We start from the raw sequence: 25,940 nt of genomic DNA, 5'->3' as shown, positions 1-25,940 counted from the left end.
TGTCCTGTCAGTGGGCATCACGGAGAGGAGCCTTGTTCCCTCTCCTTCATTCAGTCCAATCAGGTATTTATACACGAGTAAGATTCTCCTGACAGTTTTTTTTTCCTCCAGGCTCAACAGTTCCATCTCTCTCAGCTTTATGAAAGAAACTCCTGTCCCGTAATCATTTTCTGTCTCTTTGCTGGATTTGTTCCAGTAAGTCTATATTTGCCTTGTACTGTGGAGGCTAGAACTGAACCCCATACTCCAGGTGTGGCATCATCAGGGATGAATAGAGCAGAAGGGCCATATCTCTTAACTTGCAGGCAACACTAAACCAGAAGGCTGTTGGCTACCTTTTCCACAGGGGCACATTTCTGGCTTATGGTCAGCTTGGCATCCCGAAGAGCCCCCGGGCCTTGTCTGCATAACTAATTTCCAGATGTGTGGCCCCCAGAATGTACTGATTATTACAGTTATTTCTCCATAGAAGCAGGACTTTGCATTGCCCTGTGTTCAGCTTCATGTCATTCCTCTCTACCCAGTCCATCAGCCTGTTCAGGTCCTGAATGGCAGAACAATCCCTTCCAGTTTTGTATCATCTGCAAACTTCGTGCAACTGCACTCTGTCCCATTTTCCAAGTCTGTTTAACTGCTATCATGATTTTAAGCAGTACTGGCACCAGTACTGACCACTGGAGTATACCACTAGTGACTTCCAAACTAGACTTTGTGCTGCTGATCACAATCTTCCAAGCCCAGCCACTCAATTTTGAACCCATCTCCCTGTCTACTTATTTCATTCAACCTTTGTCAACTTGTCTATAAGGATTATTATGTGAGACAGTATCAAAAGTAAACAACATTCTCCATCAGGCTGCTTATCCATTGTTTCCATTTAATAAATCAATGCTGTCTACTCTAGATTACTTTCTTGTTCTTCATGTGTTTGGAAGTCCTTTGCTGGGACATTCTCTCCATCATCTTAGAAGAGATTGAGGTGAGGTTGATCAGTGTGCTTTAAGCTAGGTTTTCCATCTTGCTCTTCTTGAAGATAGGAGGGATATTTGGTTTTCTCCAGTCTTCAGCCATCGTGACCTTTCAAAGACAAGAGCGGTCACACAGTGGCATCAGCCATCTCACTCAGAACTTACATTCAAGCCCCATGGACTTATGTATGTTGAGTTTAAGCACTCCCTAACCTTGTCCTTCATCTTATCCTACTCCTCTTTCCCTGCTCCAGATCTTCCTTCTGATCTCATTGCCTGGGATTCCTGCAGCCTTTCATAGCAGTAATGACTGCCACAAGACATTGTGTATCTTGGCCTTTTCTGTGTTTTTTGTCACCAGCTTCCCATCCCTATTCAGCAGCAGCTCCATGTTTTCCCTGGTCTTGCTTTTGCTGTTCATATAGTTGTATAAGACTTCATATCCTTTTCCAGATTCAACTTCAGATCAGCCTTGGCCTTCCCTACCCTATCCATGCAAGATCAGATCACCTGCCCTTGTTGCTAACTCTTGTACATTTCATGACTTGAGTTCAGTCAGAAGCTCCTGGATCATCCATGCACAAAGCAGGACTGATTCCTGCCACTTTTGCTTGATTTTCTGCTTATTGGGATAGACTTTCCTTGAGCTTGGAGGTGATCCTTCTATATCAATAGAGACTTTCAGACCTCTCTTCTCTCCAGAGCTGTAGCTCATGGGATTCTTCTAAGCTGACGTCTGAAGTGGTCTATGGGATAGTACTGGTGGCCGTTATGTTAACAATGCTCTCTTTCTCCAAGCATTTATTTTCTATTATTTTGCCAGCTTACAAATTCGTGTGAAACAAAAGGAAGTTTTCATTTCAAACACCAAGTATGACAATGCTAGTAATATTAGATATCCAACACTGAGAACTAAACACAAGGCACACACAGAGACTAATTTTACCTTTTATATGCATGTTTACAGGTTGGAAAGGTTTTCATGCTTTGTCATTTCAGTGTCCTTCTTATATATTTAAGCATTTAACAGAGAAGAGAACAGAGAGATAATACTGTTTAAAGACATTTGAGAGTGCATAGAAATACCTATCAAAATTAGTTTCCATAATCATGACATAAACAAGCTGCAACTCAGATGCACTTTCAATTATGCTGCTCATTATGACCAAGATATCCTGTTTGTTCTGCCTGTTCAAACAGAAAAATGGAAGAAAAAAAAAAAAGAACCCCCCAACACAACAACAAAAACCAACCCAGACTGTTTATGAAAGCAATTCTTTACAGTGTTTCAAAAGGAAGCTGGAGCTGGTAAACACATGTTCTTATGGGAAATTGCCATAATCCTGACTATATCCCAGCAGGCTCTAAAAGTATTTCTCACAAAGTCTTTTCTATAAAATCTAGAACATATGTACAACAGACTAGGTTTCACATTCTTTTAAGGATTAATTCAAAGGACATTATTCTCAAATGTCTGCCTTTTGTTACAGGTATTTTGCATTATATTTTTACTCTCTTATTTCCGTAGTTTCTACACTTTCATCAATCCGTGAAAGCAGCCATGGAAGTTTACATGTAGACCACCCACTGACAACATCTTACTGTAGGCATCTAATGAAGTATATCCAACACACCATCTATTCATAAATGCATTTCGTTACATTCATACCATTAAGCTCCTACCATTCTTCCAGGGCAATTATTAGAAAAATCAATACAGTTGTTATTTTTTATGTGGTTGCTAAGAGGTTCTCAAATGGATATCACCTTTTTTTTTTTCATTACTATTGACTGGTATGTCAAGAAGAACACAAACAGATCAACACAGTTCCCGTACTAACTGTCATCCAGCTAAATATATATAAGCCATTAGAGACATAAAAAAGTCACAAATTTCTGGATGGGGAACCCTAACATTGACGAACATTTCAAGAAACTTCACTACTTGAAAAATGCAGGTGGCTCTTCACAAAACCTAAAAAGGACAGCATTATTTCCTCAGCTATTTTTTCTTCAGTACTTCTATTTTGAGTTTTCATCTCCTTGCATCAAACAAGGCAATTCAGTTAGAGATCACACTAAACATGGAAACACTTTTAAAGCAACCAGAGAAAACTGCTAGAAATATCCTGAACTTTTTATTCTAATTATAGTTCTTTCATATTCCAAATCAGATGTGTAGCAATTAGTCTTCCTGAAGTGCTCTGAGATCTAGCATTACCTACTATAATTATCTATTTTTACTAAACCAAGAACCAGTAGCAATCAGAACTCTGCCAGGACTGCTGTGTATGTTGTCTCTGAAAGCATGCATCATCTCCCCTCGCAACTGCTATTTTTTCCAGAGCTGTTTACCAGACAGACGAAAAGGCATGCCTCATTGTTTTCTACTCACTGCAGAAACATTGAACTTTATGAATTGTGCAAGTTTAAATTACGTGTTTAAAAGACAGCACAAGATAAGGAAAGGAAGTGGTTGCACTTTTGCCCTCTGTAATTTACATTTGTTAGAATTAGATTTAGAACTACTCCATTCTCATTTACCAGCATTTTACTCTCACACTTCGTATCAGTAAAAAGCTGCAGAAAATGCAGGAAAGAAAGAAAGAAATCAGATGCTTAATGAACATACAGAAATTTATGTTGAAGTATCATGGATAGTAACATTAGGGTTTAAACCACATGCAAAAGTATTGCCATAGTATTTTTAACTTTTTGGATGTCAGTTAGCCACAATGACTTGCTACTACAGTTGGAAACCAGACCACAGATGTCCTGCCACTAAAGTTTAAATGGGTTTGACTCCACACTATAAATTACTAAAAAAACCCCAAACCCCCCAAACCAAACCAAATAAAAAAAAACACATCACAAACAGAAAACAAACCAAATAAAACGAACACACAAAGAACAAAACAAACAAGCAAAACACAAACAAAAAAAAACCCCAAGAAAACCACAACCAAGCCAAAACAAAAACCACCAAAAACCAAACCAGAAAAACTCATTTGCACTTCCATTACTTTCCATCCAGGACTCTACTCTCCAGACAACTATTCAGACTCCCCTGCTCCATTACATGTGACTCTCTTAGAGCCTAAGATTTTAAGGGCTCTGCTTAAAGGACTTCAGCTACTTCTGCGGGTGTCACTGTTAATTAAGGACACATGGAAAGGAAATGAAGGAGCCAAAAAGCAGCCTTGTTGTCTGGAAAAACACCAGAATACATGGACATGGGTGACAACAGCAGGGAAAATTTGAGCTGAATAACAGGAAGTGTTTGCAGCTGAGAGGAACAGTCTAGTGCCTCTTGTTCAAGCAGATGAAGGTAAATGACTCAAAAAGCAGGCTCAAATGAATGAAAAACTGGGGGAATAACCTCAAAGTTTCAAAGGTAATGGGAAAACAAAAATATTAAGGACAAGCCTGTTGACACTATTAAAAAAAATTAATATATTTAAATATTCTACTCATACTTCCCTGCACAAGAAGTCATTCATAAAGCTATTGGACCTTGTAATGGGCCAGTCAGTAAGAACTGGGGGGTTTAATAGCTAAAGATGATTAGATAGGGCCTGGTAATAAACCCGAATGGGACAAGAGAGATACATTTCTGTACTAATTTGTAATCAAGGAACAGCTTTGTTTCTGCTCCATACCAAGTACATTTCTGTTCAAAGCAAAAGGAAAGCATGCCAAAACCAGACGGTTCTGATCTCTGGTAACTATTAACTAATATGCAACTCTGATTCTGAGCTGCTATCCTTCACAAGTGAAATATGCAATCACTTAGGATGACCCCTGAAAGGGACCGTAACTTCAGATAGGCAAACAGTATGCCTGAGTTGTTTATCACACAAAGAGAAGGCCTGAGCTCTCACCACTGAGCTATCATCTTCATTTCTAGTCCCCCCAACTCCTCCACCTCTACTGAGATAGCCTGTACTGCACTCTTGAACTCTTCTCTAGTAATGACTATTGGGTCCACCAGGAACAGCTGCTACAGTTAGTACAATCTGTTGATAAGGACTACTGAAAGAATGCATGGCCAAATACCACAATCTGTTTTTTTCACTAAAAAGTGTAACAACCAACATTTCTACTCCTAGTTCTATAAGAGTGTAAAGAAATAAATTTAGAAACTGAGAATACATCTGTCTGTTACATTAAAAATAAAAACAACCTGAGAACATTTGGCTAACAGCAGCTTAGCTTCACAAGCAAATATTTTGTTACCTGCAATTGACACGTAAGCAGAAACACGGACTGGCTAAATTTGGTTTAAAATCTGCACAAGTAATTCAGCATCAATGTTATAATGTTTAGGTTTTAAGCAAATAATATTGTCATAAAAAAGCTTGTGCTTGTGGAGTACTATAATTTATAGTTGCATTAACATAATTTTATGCATTTATAAAGCACATCATCAGCCTTGGCATGTGACCAAGGTACAAGCGTAGTCACTTTACTGAGAATAAGTGCAGTTACATAGGCAGTGTTGTAAGACTATTAATCCATTTTTCCAACAAGGGAATATTTTTTTAATGCCACTTTTTTCCCTACACACATACTGAAACAAGCAACAACACTCCAGGTAAAATCTATCCCAGTTCTAGGAAGAGAAAACCACTTTAATATTGTTCAGAACAAATTAGCACTAAACTGTTTAATCGAGTATTCCTTTTAAACCAGCTCAAACCTTTTCCATTCACTTGTTGCAAGGTAAAGGGACATTGCATCTGGTGCACAGTGAGGAACAAGGATTTCCTGGTTCATATATCCTACTACACAGAAGAATCCCAGAATTTGCATTGTGGAATACTGTCAAAGTGGAGAACCTTATGTGCTCCAGGATGTTCATATGGTGTTTCAATTATACAGATGATTCACTGATCTTTATCATATTTGCAGGCATATAGTCTGAAAAGGAACTCTGCATTGCAATGTCAGCTCAGCATTTAGCTGCTACTGACAAGTATGACCTTGGGCAGCTTGTTATCTAACTTAGCTATCTTCCAGCAAGTATATTCTTGCTACTCAAAAGTCAGTTGCAACTCTCACAAATGCTCTTAGAAGATGAAAGATGATGCCTAACAATTCCAGAACAATGCTGGCTAGGCAAAGAAAAGACTGCATTATCTGCATCTGTCAGAGTCCTCTGTTCACAAAGTCCTTCAGGATCACATAAAATATGAATGTCCCTTATGTCATCACCATCATTTCTATTTTTGTGAATAGTTACAGTACCACAGTAAAAGAAATACTGCACCAAACAGGCAGTTATTCATCTATATAAATTTTACAACTTTACTTCCTTAAAAACAACATGGAGTTAGAGAAGGCAGAATAGTAGAGGTAACTGAATTCTGAATCTGCCTGAAATCATGCATCCAACAGCTTCCAAGTCTTGTAGCTGTATTCTCAAATTCTTACCAGTTATGAAGAATTTCACCCACTGTGGTAGTTTTAGATATGCCTTTAAAATTTTGTTACAGATTTCGAGCAGAAAAGTCAAAAAATATAAATCAATCACCACTGGGTATAAAACAATTTCATTGGAGAAGTATCTGCTATAAGATTGGCTGTACCAAAACAGTCTTTCCTCTTCTGATCTCTTCTCTGCTGGCTTCGTGCTCTGAAGGGATTACTAATCTGCTTTCTGCTTGACCTTGGCTGCGTTGTTTGGGTGAAGTCTGCTCCTTTCTCCCTTTTGGAAGGCGGGGCAGAGGGAAAGCTTCCCTGGTCTCTGACCAGGGGAGTTTTCATATTGCTTGTTAATTGTAAATAGTTGTAAACATTGTAAATACTGTATATTTTGTACATATTCATTGCATTCTATTGTAGAGTGTAGTTTTGCCTGTAAATACAGCTTCCATTTGCTTCCAACTTAGTCTGGCAAAGTTAATGTTGGGGGGGGAAATTTCAACCCAACACACCCACTTTGGCTGTTCAAACACCTGAAGATCCAACATAGTCACAAGTTCAGATCAGCAACTCAGTTTTGCTGGATTTCTTTGCAGATTTGCAGAAACATAACCAGAAGTCCACATGAAGAAGTGATGGAAAGTCCACAAAGAAACTAAAAGTCTTATGGGAGAGCTTCAACAGTAGATTATGCACATCTGTAGAACCCCAAGTGATAAAGACAATCTTTCTCCTGATAGATTTAAAAAAAACATCATCAAAATACTTGCAAAACTACATTCTTCCCTGCAAAATGAGTCAACTGTTTGCCTGCAAATTAGTTAGGCTTGTACACATTTTCTAAAAATATAGCAGGGCCTTATAAGCATTACTTACATGATAAGGAAAGTGGATCTCAATCAGATCTTTCCTGGCAATCTCACTAGGACACAAAATACACTGTTGTGTACTTGTGCATACACAGAAGCCAAGCAATTTGATAGAGTATCATGCTCTGTTGAATATAGTACAGAACCCAAAATTCAGATTTACACTGAAGAACCAGACAGGATTGCTGCTCGTACAACTGAGTTTCACCTACATACCTTAAAACTGGAGCTGCTGAATTGGCCAGTCTCTAAAACTGAACTGGGGGAAAGGTATTTAGCCCCTAGAAGCCATGATGTATGTGCATTTTCCAGTTCAGAAATCTGAAAAAAATCCCTTTAAGTCTAGTCTCACTTTCATCAATGAATGATAGAATAGAATAGCATAGAATAGAATAAACCAGGTTGGAAGAGACCTTCAAGATCATCGTGTCCAACCTATCATCCAACACCACCTAATCAACTAAACCATGCAACCAAGCATCCTGTCAAGCCTTGCCCTGAACACCCCCAGCAACGGCGACCCCACCACCTCCTTGGGCAGCCCATTCCAGTGGGCAATCACTCTCTCTGTGTAAAATTTCCTCCTAACCGCCAGCCTAAATCTCCCCTGGCGCAGCCTGAGACTGTGTCCTCTTGTTCTGGTACTGGTTGCCTGGGAGAAGAGACCAACCTCTGCCTGACTACAACCCCCCTTCAGGTAGTTGTAGAGAGCAGTAACGTTCCCCCTGAGTCTCCAGGCTAAGCAACCCCAGCTCCCTCAGTCTCTCCTCATAGGGCTTGTGCTCCAAGCCCCTCACCAACTTCATTGCCCTTCTCTGGACTCGTTCCAGCAAGTCAACATCCTTCCTAAACTGAGGGGCCCAGAACTGGACACAGTACTCGAGGTGTGGCCTAACCAGTGCTGAGGACGGGGGCAGAATGACCTCCCTGCTCCTGCTGGCCACACTGTTCCTGATACAGGCAAGGATGCCATTGGCTTTCTTGGCCACCTGGGCACACTGCAGGCTCATGCTCAGCCTCCCATCGACCAGCACCCCCAGGTCCCTCTCTGCCTGGCTGCAGATGTGACAGTTCTGACATCAACCAGGACAGGGCAGGATTCTATGATGTGAGAGACCAACGCACACCCCAAAACATTATTACCTCTTCTTTTTTTATGTACAGCAAAGTGGGTTTTCAAAGCAAGGAAAATAATGATTTCCTACACTCTCCAGAATTATGGTGATGTAAGCACAATATTTTTTTACTTTCTCAGTTTTATGGAAGCAACTCCCCTCAAAGCAGGTTATTTATTATGTTGCCATCCTGGAGGATTGTGGTTAGAAAAACTGTAATTTGCTTTCAAGCATCTGATTGGTTTAAACCACTCCATTTACAGGTAAAGAATTTTTGTATCTGTTGGTCCCGCTGAAACCCGCATATTTCACCTTGCAGTTGGACATCTAAAGTATATTTAAGGAACATATTACACTGTATCTATAGTTAAAACTTTGTTTCCAGTTTCCCCTCCATCAATCAATCTTAACATGTTTTTTAAATTAATAAAAAAAAAAAAAAAAGGAAGAAAAGCATTTCATAATTTGCATTCCAAGATGTTTCAAGGTCCAAAATGACAGCAATGGATTGATATCACAGTATTTCCTCATGAAGGTTCTAGTAAGACTGAATTTATACCATGCAGCATTATGCCCATAATCAAAATGACCACTAAAATTGCAAGATCTGAGCAACGCGTAAAAAGCAGCTCTGTCAAGAAGTTCTTCTTCATTTGTTTACTGATGGTGAAAGAACATAAAAGGATTTTATAGCAGTAAAAGGACTACAGCAAAACAAAAATAACTGAACCAAAGGGAAAAAATAAAATAAAAATTACATATCCTATCAGGTTATGACTAAGATTAAATGAGACCAGAAGCACCATCTGGAACAAGCAGTAAGAGAACATGCACAACAGCGGGAAATCTGCTTTTGATCTATTTTGAAGCATTGAATGTACGAAGGCTCAAGTTTAGATTGCACAGCTAAGTAACCAGTTCATTGTACCTCCTCTGTGCTTTAAAAAATATTTTCTTAAGCAGAGCTACTCAAAGAAATCTTCAAATACATTTGTTTTGAGTATTGGTAATTTAATGCTAACATCAAACCCAGGTTAAAATAATACGTTCACATACAAATCAGGAGATTGTGTATGACATAACTTTCCATGGCAAATGATGATTGAGCAGAAACATTAGGAATTAACAATTCTGTTCTTCAGTCATTTCAGAAATGTGAAATCTGACCAGAAAAGCTTGTTTAACAAAGCAAGCATAAAAGATACTAATATTTTGGTTTTTTTCTTTAATTCCTGTAAAATGTTAGGAAAACAAGCCACTTCTACTCTAAAGTGTGACTCCTTGGAGAAAACACACACACAATATTTGCAATTACCAGGAAAAGCCTAGTGCAAACCTAATTTAAGACTCTACAAGTGAAAATAAAACAGATGAACTAACAAAATCAGATTGTGTGTTGATTTTGTTTTCTGTAATATCTCTGTAACAGTAAATTCTATGGCAGAAACAAATTTTATTTCATGTCACATATCCATTCTACTTCAAATACCAATGGCAATGCAGGAAGTTCATAAATGTGAATCCTCAGGAGGTTTGCATGCATCAGTGAGAACAGTAAAATGAATGGCTACACATCTGCAGTCTGAACTTTGAGATGAATACAAGCAAACTGCAAATGCACATTTTTCAAGTGATTGTTCCCATTATTTTCCAGTGACTCTTGATTGCTGGCAGAAATGAAATATACATTTTAATGTAATATAGAGATTCAACAATCACAAATACAGGGAGTATGTATAGCTATATAGCCATCTCTTATGCATGTATAATCCTAAAGCTATAGGTTGTCATCTGTTTTTAATACTAAAACACCAAATAATTTACAATGGAGAACTGTAAAATATATATAGAACACTGCATCAATCATGTGCAAGTACTAGAGCTGTTCAACATTTCTGTAAATCCTCCATAAAACTTTAGATGTGAGACTGAACCAAAGACTTACATGGATTAAGTCATGGTTGCTTGGAACACTGAAAGGGAGACATAAAATGTGCTATTTCATGTCAAGATTATTCACAGTTCACTTCATTATTTCAAAGAGTACTGGTGACTAAAATACAGTGCACTGTACTTTAAAGCCAGTGCTTTTCATTAATTCAAGAGGTACCTACCAAATGACAATTGGGAGATCAGCCGACAGGACTCCTAAATTACTTGACACAATCAGAACACTGCTAATGTAAGCAAAGAAGGAGCACAGCCTTGTGCAGCTATTCAGTAAAATGGTCAACTAAGGAGGAATTAACTGTTTCAATACTAGCAATGTCTTATTTTTGATTTCCACATTCCCTGCCAAGTCTTGTAATATACCATAAGTAATTAGACAAGACACATTCTGTATAGAAAACACAAAGTAAAATAAAAATTTGACCATTACATCCAGAACAGGAGATGAAAGTATAAAGCCCATCTGTCACCTAAACCACTCCACACTTAACGCCTGTTTACCAAACTAAAGAAACACTGCATGAGGAAGAGTGTGTAAGTGTACACACTGTCCTTGTGTTTACTTCAGCAATGCTTAAGAGGCATGCATTTTTACAAGACCTAAACATAACATTCAGGAAATTAACCAGCTTGAGAAGAAAGTGATACATACAAATAGGCATGATATTTTTCTTCAACTACAGTTTATTCCAGGTAAAATTTGAAAAGTACTGTGCCATAAAAGTGCTCACAACCTCTGCAGTCTTTTGGCAAAGGCAAAGAATATTCAACATCTGCAGGGCTGCTGCAAGTTCATGAACTACAGAAATAAAAAAGACGCCTTCTTTTGGTAGCCTAGTTCTTGTGTAAAAATCCAAAAATAATACACCCTAGTAACAGCATCCACAAGGAGCCAGATACTTGGCCACAAAGACAGAACAGCAAAGAGCTTATGGCAACTACCACTGCTAACGCAGGCTCCAGCACTTAATGTTAGGATGAAATCAAGCATAGCAGGGCTCAGCCTTTCCAAACCATGTGTTGGTTTGGGAGGAGGTGGGGAATTCTGTGTCAACGTCTTTAATAAAGCAGATGTGACTCATTGCACTCTCATTTAAAATCAGAAACTGAGGTCTCTGCTTTTTTCCATTGAATCAACAGCAGCAGCACTGGGGGGAGTAGCACTGAAGCAGTGATCACTAAGTTTCTGCTTTCACTACAACTAGTTCAGTTAAATCATAGTATCTGGCACTGCAGTTTTGTGACACAGTGCTCAAATTCTGGCTCTGGTTGCCTCCTTAATGCCATGCAACAGCCTCATTCACCTCATCTTCTACAGTGGCACTGATCATAGAAAAATGTGGAATTAATTTAATCAGTATACTAGCCCTATAAATCTTCCTAAGATGCTTTCTTCATTGGAGAACACATGTCATTTATAACCGTTCCTTCAATAAACTAAGTAATCTGAGATAGCTTTGCTCGGTGTGTTTTGAACACATGAAAGCATCTGTTTGGTCATGTTGCGGTTTGGGGCTTTTTACTGTTATCTTTAGGATAAGAAAAAGGCTCTGTTCAAACACCTCCCTGCATCTTTCATTTTCTTATTCAAATTCCTGAATCCAAATTCAATAATCATCAGTTACAATTTCAACACCTTCTTGTCCAATAGTGATCTATTCAATTACTTCTAGAAATATTCTGCAAAAGAACCAATGCCAAATGGTGCTCTCTTAAGTTTGTAACATCCAAACGCTGTATTTGAAATAAGAAACTTAGAACTTGTCTTATTTACACTTGCCTGCCAAAATATATATCCTGCATTTAGTCCCATGATGACCTTTTGCTTCATGTGAACTTTAATTATAAATTCAAGGCAAAACTCCTATGTAAGTAACATTCCCTGCAAGGGTCACAGAATGTCAAGTGTATCCACCATTTGTGTGAAGTCTACACACGTCCCTGCTCACATGTTTTTTCTGCAACAAGGGCCAAACCATTTTCCCCATCTGTCCTCCATGTGCACCCATTTTCCCCACTCTTAACTTTTATACAACAGAATCATAGAACCATAGAACTGTTGACATTGGAAAAGAACTTTGAGGTCAAGTCCAGCTCACACCTAGAGCTCACAATCCCACAACTACTGCTAAGCTAGTACCACTAAACCACATCCCTCAACACCACATCCACGCATCTTTTAAATGTCACCTCCAAGGATGGTGACACCACCACCTCCCTGAGCAGCCCATTCCAACACCTGAAATCAATCCACTAAATCATCCAGCTGTTGAAGTAACACCTTTAGTTCTTCAAAATGCAAACATTCTTATGCAAAATGTGACAGCACAGCCTTTCCTTTGTAGCAGCTGACAGAAAAGCACTCTCTGGATTTACCAAGCAGAGTATCTGTTAATAGAAGTAGTAAACCATTTCCTCTAGTGATGCCAGTAAGGATCTGTAACCTACTACCACATTCCAAAACTTTCCACCAAAGCTCTCCTCATCCACTATTAGTAGATTTTACAGAGGCCCTTTTAGTCCACATTCATCTTTAGACACCAGCTTTCCCCAACATCTTTACTATCCTCCATAAAAACCACGCTGAAAATGATCATCTCTATCATGAGGAAGGACTGAAAGAACTGGGTCATTCCAGTCTGGAAAAGAGAAGACTGAGGGCAGATGCACACTGAGATTCACTAGGACATTAAATGGCTAAACTCTAACAAACTTAAATATTCCAAAGTGAATCTTCCCTTTGATGCAAAGTGGGTTTTAGTAACAGCCACAATCAGGGGGACCAGGAGATAACCAGCGTCATACTACCATGTGTTATGTGAGTCAGTCTTAGGCAGGGCACATCATGCAGAACATAGAATCATAGAACCACAGACCACATCAGGTTGGAAGTGACCCTTGAAGGTCTTCTTGTCCAAACACCTGCATTGAGAAGGGTCATCTTTAACTAGATAAGGTTGCTCAGGGCCCCATCAAGTTTGACCTTGAGTGTCTCCAGGGATGGGGCCTCCACCACCTCTCTGGGCACATCTGTTCCAGTATTTCACCACTCTCATTCTAAAGAACTTCCTCCTAATGTCTAACGTAACTCTACCCCAGACTAGTTTAAAACCATTGCCCCTTGTCCTGTCACTACAAGCCCTTCTAAACAGCCCCTACCCAGCCTTCCTTTAGGTCCCCTCAGATACTGAAATGCTGATTTAAGTCCTTCCTGGAACCTGCTCTTCTCCAGCTCTCCCAGCCTGTCTTCATAGGAGAGCAGCTCCAGCCCAAAGATCATCTTCATGGCCCTCTTTCAGGCCAGGTAGTTCTGTGATTCTGTGATTGTAGGTATTTACTTTTAAAACAAAACAAAATAACCCCCAATAACTATTAAAAAGCACTTAATTTCACTGTAAATATTAACTCTTCTCGTAATTAGCAATACCACTTGACCACTAACATCTATGTGAATATATTTTAAAAAATTAAAAAGGACAGAAAAACCTGACAATTTTTCCTATCAAATTCCCAAGACACACCCTATGATATTGTTTGCAAAGTATCTTAGAAGTCAAACAGTGTAAACTACTATAAATTTAATCACTCTCAAACAAAGCCTTTTTATTTCAGTTGAAGTTTTGTGGAAAATGTAAAATTCAGCAAACAACAGTTCAGTTATTCTTGAGAGAGATCTATGTTTGTGAATCTTGAATTTTATCTTCAGAAAGTGTCATTACTTTTCCTTTTTAGAAGTCAGAAATAGCCTGCAACTCCACTTCTGCAGCTACACAGTGTTGTCCTACTAGCTATCGTACTGCTATCCAATACCACTTGTTTGAAATAATATGAGCAGCATATATGCCCCAAGACTAGCTCTCAATTGCACAGATACTAGAGCTCTAACAAAAGTGCAGGATGAGATGATGGCAGAAAGGCCAACCATAGAAGCAGTGGTATTATTTTAAGCAGTAATTTTTCAGTGTCTTCTATCAGAGTATTCCTAAAATACTTTATAAAAATCAAATTACATTTATAAAACTACATTAAAGAAATCTACCTGGACTTATGCAAAGCATGTGAGACTGTCCTGCATGGCATCCTTGTCTCTAAAATGGGAAGACATGAATTTGAAGGATGGACCACTTGTTGGATAAGGAACAAGCACTCAACAGCTCCATGTCCAAGTGGAGATCAGTGATGAATGGCATTCCTCAGGAGCCAGTATTCAGGCTGTGGCTGTTCAACAGCTTTGTTGGAAACAAAGACAGTGGGATTGAGTGCACACTCATCAAATTTGCCAAACACACCAGCCTGGAGAGAAAGAATGCCATCCAGAGGGCTCTTGACAGGCCTCAGAAGTGGGCCTATGCAAACCTCATGAAGTTCAAGGCCAAATGCAAGGTTCTGAACATGGGTAAGGTTAATTCCAAGCACAAATAAAGGTTAGACAATGAGTGGATTGAGAAAAGCTATGAGAAGGACTTCTGAGTGCTGGTGGATGAAAAATTGCATATGAGTCAGCAACATGCACTCACAACCCTCTGCTCTTGTGAGACATCATCTGGAGTACTTCATTCAGCTCTGAGGTCCCCAATGTAAGAAAGACATGGACCAGCCATGAGGATGATCAGGGCACTGGAGTACCTTCCCTATAAGGACAAGCTGAGAGAGGGTGGTTCAGCCTGGAGTGCAGAAGGCTCTGGAAAGACCTTATAGCAGCCTTCCAATATGTAAAAAGAAGGATGAATAGGGGCTCTTTATCAAGGAGTGTACTGACAGGACAAGGGGCAGTGATTTTAAAGAAGGTATATTTAAATTAGATATAAGGAAGAAATTATTAACTGAGTGGTGAGGGACTAAAACAGGATGATCAAAAAAGTTGTGGATGCCCTCTCCCTGGAAGTCTTCAAGGCCAGGGTGACTACAGCTTTGAGAAACCTGTTGCAGGGTGCTCCAACCACCCCCAGCCCTGTGCTTCCCCCACCTCCACCTGCGGAGGTTTGAATGGGGGAAGGCAAAGGCACGAAATTGTCTTCCCCTCCCCTTGGGGGCTTGAGTGGGGAAAGGCAAAAAAGGGCCTTTCTTCCCACCAGTGGCTTAAGTCCCTCATGTGTATTCACCCACGCTAGGATTTGGAATTGTGATTGGCTGGGTTCTTCGTGCCCAGTATATATTGGCGCTGGACACATCGTCTAAGGAAATGTTAAACTGAGTGACGAGAAAGCGGACTCGGACTGGCTCTGGACTCGGTTTCCTGGGATTCATGCTGGGACTCAATAGATTCGTGGCGACATTAGCCAGTAGCACCCGGACCTGGCGTGTCTCCGGACCTGCCTACCCTGGGGTCCTCCTCCCTGCCCGCGCTGGAGCGACCCTCTGCCGTAAACTCCGGTTATTCACTGAAAACACGCCAGCAGCGCGGTTTCGCCTGCATTGCTCAGTGCGTGCTGCTCCCCAAGACTTGCCTCGTGGGAGCCGTGTCTAAGGACACTTTAACTTTGGCGGGTCCCTTTTCCTTTGGATTTATGCCATGGGATCTACAAATTGGATTATAAACTTGCAGTTCTGGAGGCTGCCACCGAGGAGAGACCCAGGGTCCATCTCCAAATTCCTGCTCCGTCCTCGTGAGTAAAATCCGACTCTCGGCTTTCCCTAGGGTCCTGGCTTCTCTCTGCTTTTGTAAGCAGGGTAAAGCTATCTTGTGGCTTAGCCTTTTCCATTTTCTGAATCCTCTAAATTGTACTAAAGTTGCCCATAAGCACCCTTGTAAAATTCACGACCGAACAGAACCTGTAAATAAAATGTAACCAGTTTTGTACATAATTTTGGGGTGGGGTTTTCAGAAAAATAAAGGTAACTATATTTTTATAATTCCCGACTCATTAATTTAGTCCAAATCAAAACATGGCAGGGGGGTATGATCATAGCGTGGCATGATCGTGGCAGAAGGCTTGGAACTAGATGATCTTTAAGGTCCCTTGTGAAATACACCTCACCACATCAGAAAAAAACGCAGTGTTACTAAATTTACACATGGGAACATTCATTTGCTAGTATTGATTTTGATACAAAGTCTAACTGATAGATCACACTTTAATGTTTTACAAAAGAATTTCTACCTCATGCAGGGTACAACTAAAGCTACTCAGAAATATCTGGTGGCTATTTCCATTTCTCCCTGCTAGTATTTAGCTAGTATAAATCTTACTTATCTTAGACTAAGCCCTATAGTAAGTGGAAGACCATTTATATCTTTAGTGCTTTTCCAAGGATGCTCAGCAGTATTGTTCAAGTGTTTTAGAAACATTCAATAACTCATTCACAATCTCCATTACGAGATGTGAAATCATTATTATCCCTACCCAGGAATTGGAAACAAGAGACAAAGGGGCTAATGGAAAGCCACAGAATAACACAGCAGAAAGGCCACAATCATAAACAGCACATGGAAGTACCCTTGTATCTGTCCGTACCTCCCTACTGACAACTGTTAGAAGCAGAAGACTATTTCTACATATCTACGACCTAAAGGCTCATTGTAGGCAACCTAAATGTGAAATCGTACAGCTTTTGTGGTTACCTGCTGTATAATGCCTTGGGTTTCATGTTCAGCATCATACAAGGCCACCATCACAGAGGCAGAGACATAGGGTAATCAGTATTGCATAGTCTGTATTAACTATAATGATGCCTCTTCTATCTCTGCAGTGTTTCACAAATCACAGAACAGTTGAGGACCTCTGGAGGCCACGTGGTCCAATGCCCAAACTAGAACCAGTTGCCCAGGACTGCACCCAGGTGGCTTTTTAGTATCTCAAATATCTATTTGAAACAAACCAACCAACAAAATGGACAAAAATCAAAGCAAACAAATAAAAACAACTGGAAAACAAACAAACAAACAAGCCAACAACAACAAAACCAGAAACAAAATGAAAAACCCAAACACCAAAACCAAGAAGCCAAACCAAGAAACTCTTACCAGTGCAGGGCTCTTCCTTGAAATACTCAAAACCCATACACATTACTTCTCTTAAAAATACATTCAATTCCTTTTAATAACTGCTGTTGTACTTCACTGTCATTTCTGACATTTTTCATACAATTTCACAATAGTTGTTCACAAAACAGTAATCTATACTCAATGCTTTCATAAATGTTTTAAAATTATAACTTTTAAACATTGCTCCATGAACCTGGTCAGATCCTCTGGATTTTGAATCTGGTCTCTCCTCTGGATTTTAACACTTGCAAAAAATGTGTGGTTTGGATCTGGAGTTCTTTAAGCCTGACTTTAACAATCAAGCTTGGAATAGAGACCAGTGAATTTTTGGAGTGGAAAATTGCCAGAATCCTCTCCTACACTCTGTTACACATTTTATAGAGGGGAATTGAAATAGTGAAAAAAACATCCAGACCCAGTGGAAAAGAAAACTAGACTGTCTTAGTACAAAGAATAAGGCTCACACACCCAGATGCAGAGCATTCACTGACAACATTGTAGTGAAGCAGTGGGTATGAAGTCATGAATTTATGTCAGCATGTGTAGAAGGATCCACAGCAGAGCTTATCTAGATTGCACAGTTAAAAATAGCAGAAAAGACAGATGAAAAAATAATTCAGTGTGGTTTAACAATCTGTCCAGAAGGCCTGGACAGCTCTCTCTTCAGTCTAGGCTGCCGTATCTTCACATCATATATAGATCAAAGCTTGTACAGATCTGTCTGCATGTCCTGCAGTCACACTACTTAACTGCAGTGGAGACACATCCAGAAATAGCGCTACTGTAGACACGTTAATCTAAAAACTGCATTTGTATAAAGCAAAGCCTGGGAACATACTGTAAAGCATATGGGACCTGATGGGGAACACATGCCAGAGAGTCCATTTTGTTAAATTGTATTAGCTGGGCTAATTACTCCTCCTACACAGCATGCTTCTCTTGTACTTCTGGAGGACGCTGTAAGGTGTGCTGGTTGGCCTTTCCTGTGGGGATTCACAAAGTCAGGCCAGATTAACCTCATCCTTCAGGTACCTCAACTCACTTACTTTTACTGTCTAACAGAGACACTGTTACATTCTACAGGCAGCTGGAAACAAGCATGCTCCACATAAATGGCACTCGTTGCTCTTCATAAAGTACTAACACTGGATGGTGAAGCCCAAACCTAAGCAGGCACATTAGCATCCACAGATTCACTCACAGCTAGTTATTTTGGGAGAACATCAAATTCTAACAATGCCACCATCCACTACTGCAGCGACCCAGAAGGTGCTAAAGAAATTAAAATTCAGGACCTCCAATCTTCAAGCAGTGATTTACTATAGCGCTGCAATGCTACAGCCTCTACAAGCTACAAAGTGCTACTGACATTACCTACTCTCAAGGATGGCTTACTACCATTTGTCCAGCAAGTGACCAAAGGGATTTACGCATGCTTTTAAACTGACTGTGTAATGAGTGATTCACTCCAGGGAGATTTTGTGTGCATTTTGCTAAATCACAACCAGAAGACAAGTTAAGAAGGAATGCAGTTCTTCAGCACGCTTAGCTGCCTTATGAGGAGAGTATAAAGAGAAACAAGCTAGTGTTGACTCAAACAATTAGAAGTTCTAGTAGGAATTGGATCACATCAGCAGGGATTACACACAGGCTAGTTCACCATGGGAAGAAGCGAGCTAGAGAAATACAGAAATTTCTGAGACTAAGGACAAAAATACTACGCTGCTCTCTGTGGAAAGTGCGCAGTCTTGCTCCACTTAGTTGTCCAGACCTGCCCATCTCAGCACTCAGGTCACAGCTAAACCTCAGGTCATCAGGAAGTGTTTTCCAGATATTTTATTCTCAGATCTGAATCAGGAAGCACTACGAAGTGCAGAGAGGCAGTGGTTAACTCCTCCACATAGGGAGCAGCACAGTAACAAGCAGAAACAGTATTTTCATTACTCTGTTTTCCAATGTGCTTCATCCATGACCCTCAAGGACAACTCTAATGTGGTGGGTGAGAGTTTAATTGCTCTGAGAAAGACAACTAAAGTTGCCAAGCATGGTGTGAAAAACCTACCCATTAGACTTACATCAATGCTTTTAAAAGCACTACCAAGCAGCTGAGATAATTGCTAAATTTGTGTAATATATACCAGTAGCAGATTCATAAAGCTGAACAGCAAGTAATGACCTTATGTTAACCTCTCAGCTATTGGTGCTTGCAAACCACTGTTTCAAGAAATGTATTGTAAGTAGAGGATTTCTGAATCTAGAATCAGCTTATCACCAAAAAGCAGTATCATCACCATTTGTCAAAGATAGATGGTACACTATTGCAATCATTAACAGAAGCACATTGAACTAAATGCAAAACCTCCAGCCATTAATTTTCAGAACTGCACCATGTGCAGTCACAAATTTTCAACTTACAACTTGCTTGTTTTGACAGCATATTTTGGAGGATATGGCCGGTTCAATCATAACAGTAACTACTGTGATCATTATTAGACTTTAATGTAGCTCTTTCTCAATGGAAAACTTAAAATGCCATACACAAAAAAACCCCAAACAAAAAAAAACCAACCAACCACCACAAAGATGTATATAGAGGAATATAAACAAACTCAGCCTCCTGAAAATTAAGCTATGGAATTGTTTTAATTAAATATCATATCAAGATGTTGCAGAAATTCTTTCATTCAAAAGGACAGTGGAAAGCTGAATCTTCCTTCTAAACCACTGCTTGTTCCAAGGGTACACCACCTCACTTCATTCACATCTACCACATGGATGCCTGTTAACTGAAATATGAAGTGTAAGTCAAGAGGTCCAGGAAATGATTCTGCAGATATGAGGTGAAAAGTAAGGGCGGAGTTCAAGATTACAGTATATATTCAAAGCTGCTTACACTTTGCCAGCATAAAATCCTTTACCTCTAATTTAAAATCTGGTTTAGGTTAATGAAAAGCAAATAATTAATGATCTAAGTATAACTGAATTTCCTGGTGATTCCATTCTGTTACTCAAGATAAATTTCTGCCTATGTCCTAGCAACAAGCACAAATATTGTGCTTTATCCAGTAATGAACATATGGATTTGCAAAATTATCCCAGCATAACTGGGAAACATACCTTAAACCTCTTGAATGTAAAATAGGAGAAACTAATATACTTAGACCGAGCACAATAGAAGTGTGGGTCAGGAATGTGACATATTTATCTTGCTAGCATTCTGGTGCTTCTGTGTGAACTATGTTTCCCAGTTTTATTTTGCTTTATTTCATTTGGGTTTTTTTAGTTATTAAAAAACATCTTGAACACAGCATTTACAAATATTCAAATTATTCTCTTACCATGCTGACAACTTCAATATTTAAAATCTTGAGCCAAATCAAAAGAAATTCTTGGGCTCTTCATAAATTCACTACTGTGACTCAACTGGAACTGACAGCACAGCATACAAAAGGCAGAATATTTACAGTTGTATTTTAGTAAATGAACATGAGATGTGTACATGCACATATAAACATGCCAAAAGTTACATATTGTTAGTATGGACAGTTAAAAGTTATTTCCTATTCCTTAAGAAAAAATGCCAGTCAGTATGGCCAGATTCTGCAATTCTTACATGGATGAATAACCAGCAGAGCTATACAGCTTCGAATCGTAACCATGTACATCCCCTTGTCATGTGCATGTGACAAAGCTATGCAGCACAGCCTGATCTTTACTCACAGATGTAAACAAGCTTGCTAAAATGGGAGGGGGGGGGGTTGGGGGGTGGGTGTTGAAGGGAAGTGCTAAGTTCCTGATTAGAATTTAATTTTCAATTGTAAGTTCCAGACTGATATAGTAACAATAAAACAGATGGGGGCAGAGAGTAGAAGATTTATGCACAAGGAGAGGTCATGTAATACACTGTACTGAGTTTACAAGATAAGTGAGACAATGCCTTTTTCTCCAGTATAAACAAAGAAAAATAATGCCAGCAGTTTCACAGTAAACAAGAATTGGGGAGGAAGTGGAACTCAAAAGGAAATGCTTACAGCAAACCTTACAAACCTAATGCCAGCTTTAACCAGAAAAATACATTTTCAAGTGTTACTTAATAATTCTTTAATAGAGTGCAAATCAAGCACATATTGAAAATAAGCTTTTGTAAATCCTCTTTACAAGAAAATGTACCTAATGAAGGACTGCTCTAACTGCCAAACTATGACAGCTGAATTGTATTTCTCTGATACCTCTAAGATCTTCAGAGTTCTGGATATTTTTAACTTCTAAGATAAAGGTGAAATTACAGTTCCACCTTAGATGAGTAAGCAACTGGTAATATTTCTACCACAATAATTAATTATCTTTTTCCCCCTGTTAGAAACTATCTTGGGACCTTAAATCAATAAGGTATCTGATGTGTATGTTCTATTTTCTTGTTTCCAATGGCTTCATTGTGCACATAAATCTGTTTCAACCACATTTGCATTTAAAGAGGCAATCCCTTGTGTTTACTATGCACCTGCTCCACCTAAACCTATACTTCTCTGCCTCCTTTGAGAAACAGACATCTGCCAGAAAAAGAGAAAGCACAGACACAGTGCTCCTCCAAGTCAGCTTGCCAATTACCTAAGCATTACTTCCTTTAGTTTAGTTATGGTCCTTTTCTGACCATAGTTGAAAAGAACAGCTAATTGCCCTTGCAAACTCCAGTACTTCTCAACTTTTTGCAATGTATTTTTCATCTTGGCAATGAATATGTGCATTTTGACAGTAGAAAATCACTGAATATACAGTAAAGCACTGGCAAATGGATTCCTTACAAAGAGTTTCACCTGAAAAACGTGAATTTTATTTTACCTAGCATTAACACGGGTGCATAAGGACAGATGAGAATACTCTCCTTCCAGCACTTCACTTTCGTCTGTAACCTGAAAGAGATGTAGGTTTATTCTAATAAAACTAAAATTAAAATAGTAGTACTTCCCTTCTGTTTTCCTTCTTGCTTATGTAACCATGATTGCAACTTATGGGTTGCTTCTGGAGCTTCATGAAGGTAATCAGACTGCTGCACATCCCGCCAGCTGAATGTTTACAAAACCAAGTGAAGGAGGATTACACACTACCTCCCACAAAGGCTCCTGGAACCTACTGGTCTTTGTGCTTATAAGGTACAGCATCACCACTCCATGCATACATGCCTCCATTCAATGCTACAAGTGCCAGCATCCCTGCGCTACTGGCAGTATGACTTTTGCACTATTTGTGACAGTTGGGTCCGCTGCACCTGGCTGCCTCTGGCTGCACGTTCCCCTTTCTCGCTGGCACCTCATCAGTGCAGAGGCAGTGCTACCCACGTTTCCATTTCAGAGGACACAAACTAAAGCAGCCACAGCAGAGCTGTTACACTTTCCCCTTCCCGGTTCTAATGAGGCAAGTGTCCAAGCAGGATGGAGCTGCTGCGGGTGTAGAGACAACCTAGGACTGAGACATTCTGGAAGAGGACTGTGCTGGGAGTTTTATCAGTGCAGGTGGTGTCCCACCTCAGGTACGTTTTGGAGAAAGACTTCTTGTACCTCTAGAGAATATTAAGTGACCTATCACTTATTCACAGTATGCAGAGGAAGAGACTGCATCTCCAAAGGTACTACTCAACCACCTTGCCCACCAGTCTATCTTTTACATGCTGCTTCTGTAAACTCAGAAGCTGGCCCCAAAGACATCATGTCATACTTACCACATTTCTGTCATTAGAGGGAAAACAAACAAACAAACAAAACCCCACAACAACAACAACAACAAACCCAACACCCCAGACACATTAAGAGGGGCAGTTTATATCTAATACAATTTGCTATCTTCTATTGGACTTTCTTATTTGGAGGATGGCCCATCTCTTTATGCCAAAATGCCACTTAAAGTATCTTGAGTAGCCCATACTGGACCACTTACTCAAACAAGGAGGTTAACAGGCTGGCCTCTTACAGGCTCCTCAGATTTGGAACTTTTTGTTGGCCCCTTCGCCTGATAATCTATTTTGCCCACGTTTTCAACAAGCTACAAGGCACACTTGTTTTGTGCAGCACACTGAGCAAATGACACAGACCAGAAATCACAAACATCTGAAAAATGAACTGCTGGTTTAAGATACCATTAGTGACCGATAGAAGTGGAACAGTCATTTTGTCTAAGTCAGTCTTTGACACATGAAAACATGCAGAAAATTAAATACAACACATCTTACAAAGGAAGCATTTCATACCAGGCATGGGCACTATGCCTCTGTGTTAACTGAAGGACTACCTAACGGAAAAGTTACTGTACAGTTTTGGAGTTGTAACTGTAGTGACCTGTTTTATTCAGATGAAAACCACTTCTTACTGTTTGAACTCCTTCTGGAACAATCTTTCAAGCTTGCTCTCAAAATCAGGTTTCCAGCTTGGGTGCAAAATCATCCTGTATAACACCCGGTATATCTGCAGGCTTAGCAGTATGAAGAGGCTTACCATGTTCACCAGTGAGCCCATGAGCTAGTTGCAGAAGGTGAGGAAACTCATGTTTATGGGTGGTAGTAAAGCAACGGGTTGTATTATTTATGGCTTGTTGGGAGTACGTGCAGTAAGTACACCTACTAAATTCAATACGGGTAGGACACTGAAAGTCTGCTACAGCATGGTGCACAAGGCTTAACTACAATGCACGTCATTCAACATAATTCTGGGATGCAGGATCAGTGATCTGCACAAGATACAAAGTAATTTTGATTTTCCCACGCTACGACTGTAACCCTTCCTTAAGCCACTTAAATATCACAAAAGCGTCCAACAATCAAGTGATTTGCTTCTGAATAGCTTAAAAGTTTTTCAGTTACCTTTGTGTCTGGATCGCTGAGGTGCACAATGAGGCCATGTTTCCAAGATTTTCTATGGAACCATGGCCACTAGCAGTTTGTTGGTGGGTTTTGGGGTGGGGAAGTCCTTTTAAGAAGCAGTTGTGCCTGATTAATATCTAAGAACTGTGGCTTTAAGCCAACCATTCAAAGTGCCACGAGGTGATAACGCTGACAATGAAGACTGAGGCTGTTCAGGAGTTGGTTTGTATCCAGCACTATCAGGACATGATCCCCGAGTTCTCAATAAAAATTCCATTTTCTCGCATGAAAACACTCACTGATACGGGTATGAATAAGGTCTGATCGCTGGTGCTGCAAAAGCACGGTCTCGGACTGACCCAAGTTCAAGCCAAGGCACACTTTTTCTACCAGACAACTTGGCATTTGCTTCTCCACAGTTACAAACATGCAATTCCTACTTGATTTTCTTCCAGTTCTCGGGATGCCCAGTGAGACAGGCGGGTGCTGAGGGCTGCGTTCCCGCGAGGGACGCACGGCTCCGAGTGGAGCAGCAGATTTGCGTCGCCCTCGGGTGTCAGCGGGTTTCACCGCGCTCCAAGGGGTCCGGTGAGGCACTTCGAAGAGCTGACATCACGGATATGCTCAGCCCAAATAAACCTCACCGCCTTCAGCCCTGATTTCATGCGGAAAACACTTCCCTGACGCAGGCTGGCAGGGGCCAAGGCTTGCCAACCCCGAGCCCCGCTCCCGCCCCACGTCCGCCTCTCCCACCGCACGGGCACCCCACGTCCGCGCCTCCCAAATCCCCCGAGGTCGGCCTGGGCTCCTCCAGCGCTAACCGCACCCGCCATGCTCCCCTGCAGAGGTGCCTCGTGCCCGGCTCCGCGCCCCACACCTCCCACCGCCCCAATGGACAGCGTTGTCGGCGGCAACAAAGCCCCCCCTCCCGCCTCACCTCACCCCTCCGCTTGGTTTCACGGCAGCCGCCGGGTGATGGAGACGGGGGCGGGAGGGATGGGGGGGGACGGAAAGGGCCCAGGTGCCGCCTCTCAACTGCCGCCCCCCCCGCCTCTACGCCACTCCCCACCGGTACAGGCAGAGCTCCGGCAGTGGCCCGGCTCCCGCTGCTCCGCCTTCTGCCCTTGCCCTTCCACCGGGAGGAGGGGGGCGGCCCCGGCAGCGCGTTGCCGGCACTCTCCCCGTCGCGGCTGCCGAGGAAGAGGAGGAGGAGGAGGGGAGGAGGCCTGCTGCGTCACAATGCCTCCGCGGTCTTGGGGCGCGGGGGGCGCTGCCACGTGACCGGCGCCGTTTGGGGTTGGGGGAGCGGAGAGGCCCATACGCGGAGGTGTTTAGGGCTGCCGTTGCGGGCGCGGGGGGAGCGGCAACGGCATGGCCGCCTGGCAGCGATAGCCGGGTTGGCAGAGCTGCCTCTGGCCGGCGGCGGGTGGCCGCTACCGCCCTGCGACGTCTGCGACAGCATCTTCTCGTTGAGCGGGTGTTACCTGCCTTGGGAGACACTCGTTTCATAGAGTCATTCAGGGTTGGAAAGGACCTCTGAGATCATCAAGTCCAGACGTCCTGTCTCTTAAATGTATCCCTTTCGTACCCCTCTCAGTCTTTCTTCTCCCCGCCCCCACATTTGTGTGCTGTCACATTTCAAACAGAGAACTTGGTATCTTTAATTTCCTCTGATGAACAAACACTTCAAAAGCCCAAAAGATGCATGTAGGTAATTAAAAAGTGAATTTATGCTGTTTTGGCGTTTTGGAGAACTCACAGAGCAGAGTCAGCAGTGCC

At 41.0% G+C, this 25,940-nt stretch overlaps 1 protein-coding gene across 1 annotated transcript in view; it reads right to left on the bottom strand.

The window, feature by feature from the left end:
* Positions 1 to 25,292, bottom strand: part of SNCAIP (synuclein alpha interacting protein) — a 100,776-nt gene extending 75,484 nt beyond the window's left edge. Inside the window, exon 1 of the mRNA XM_054178424.1 lies at positions 25,099 to 25,292. The gene's annotated coding sequence lies outside the window, so the exon portion shown is untranslated. The remainder of the gene's footprint in view (positions 1 to 25,098) is intronic.
* Between the last annotated feature and the right edge of the window lie 648 nt (positions 25,293 to 25,940).

This window comes from Dryobates pubescens, chromosome Z (genome assembly GCF_014839835.1).
Source record: "Dryobates pubescens isolate bDryPub1 chromosome Z, bDryPub1.pri, whole genome shotgun sequence".
In the NCBI taxonomy this organism is placed as follows: Eukaryota; Metazoa; Chordata; class Aves; order Piciformes; family Picidae; genus Dryobates; species Dryobates pubescens.
The sequence above is the reverse complement of the archived record's forward strand: the minus strand, read 5'-3'. Positions and strand labels throughout refer to the sequence as shown.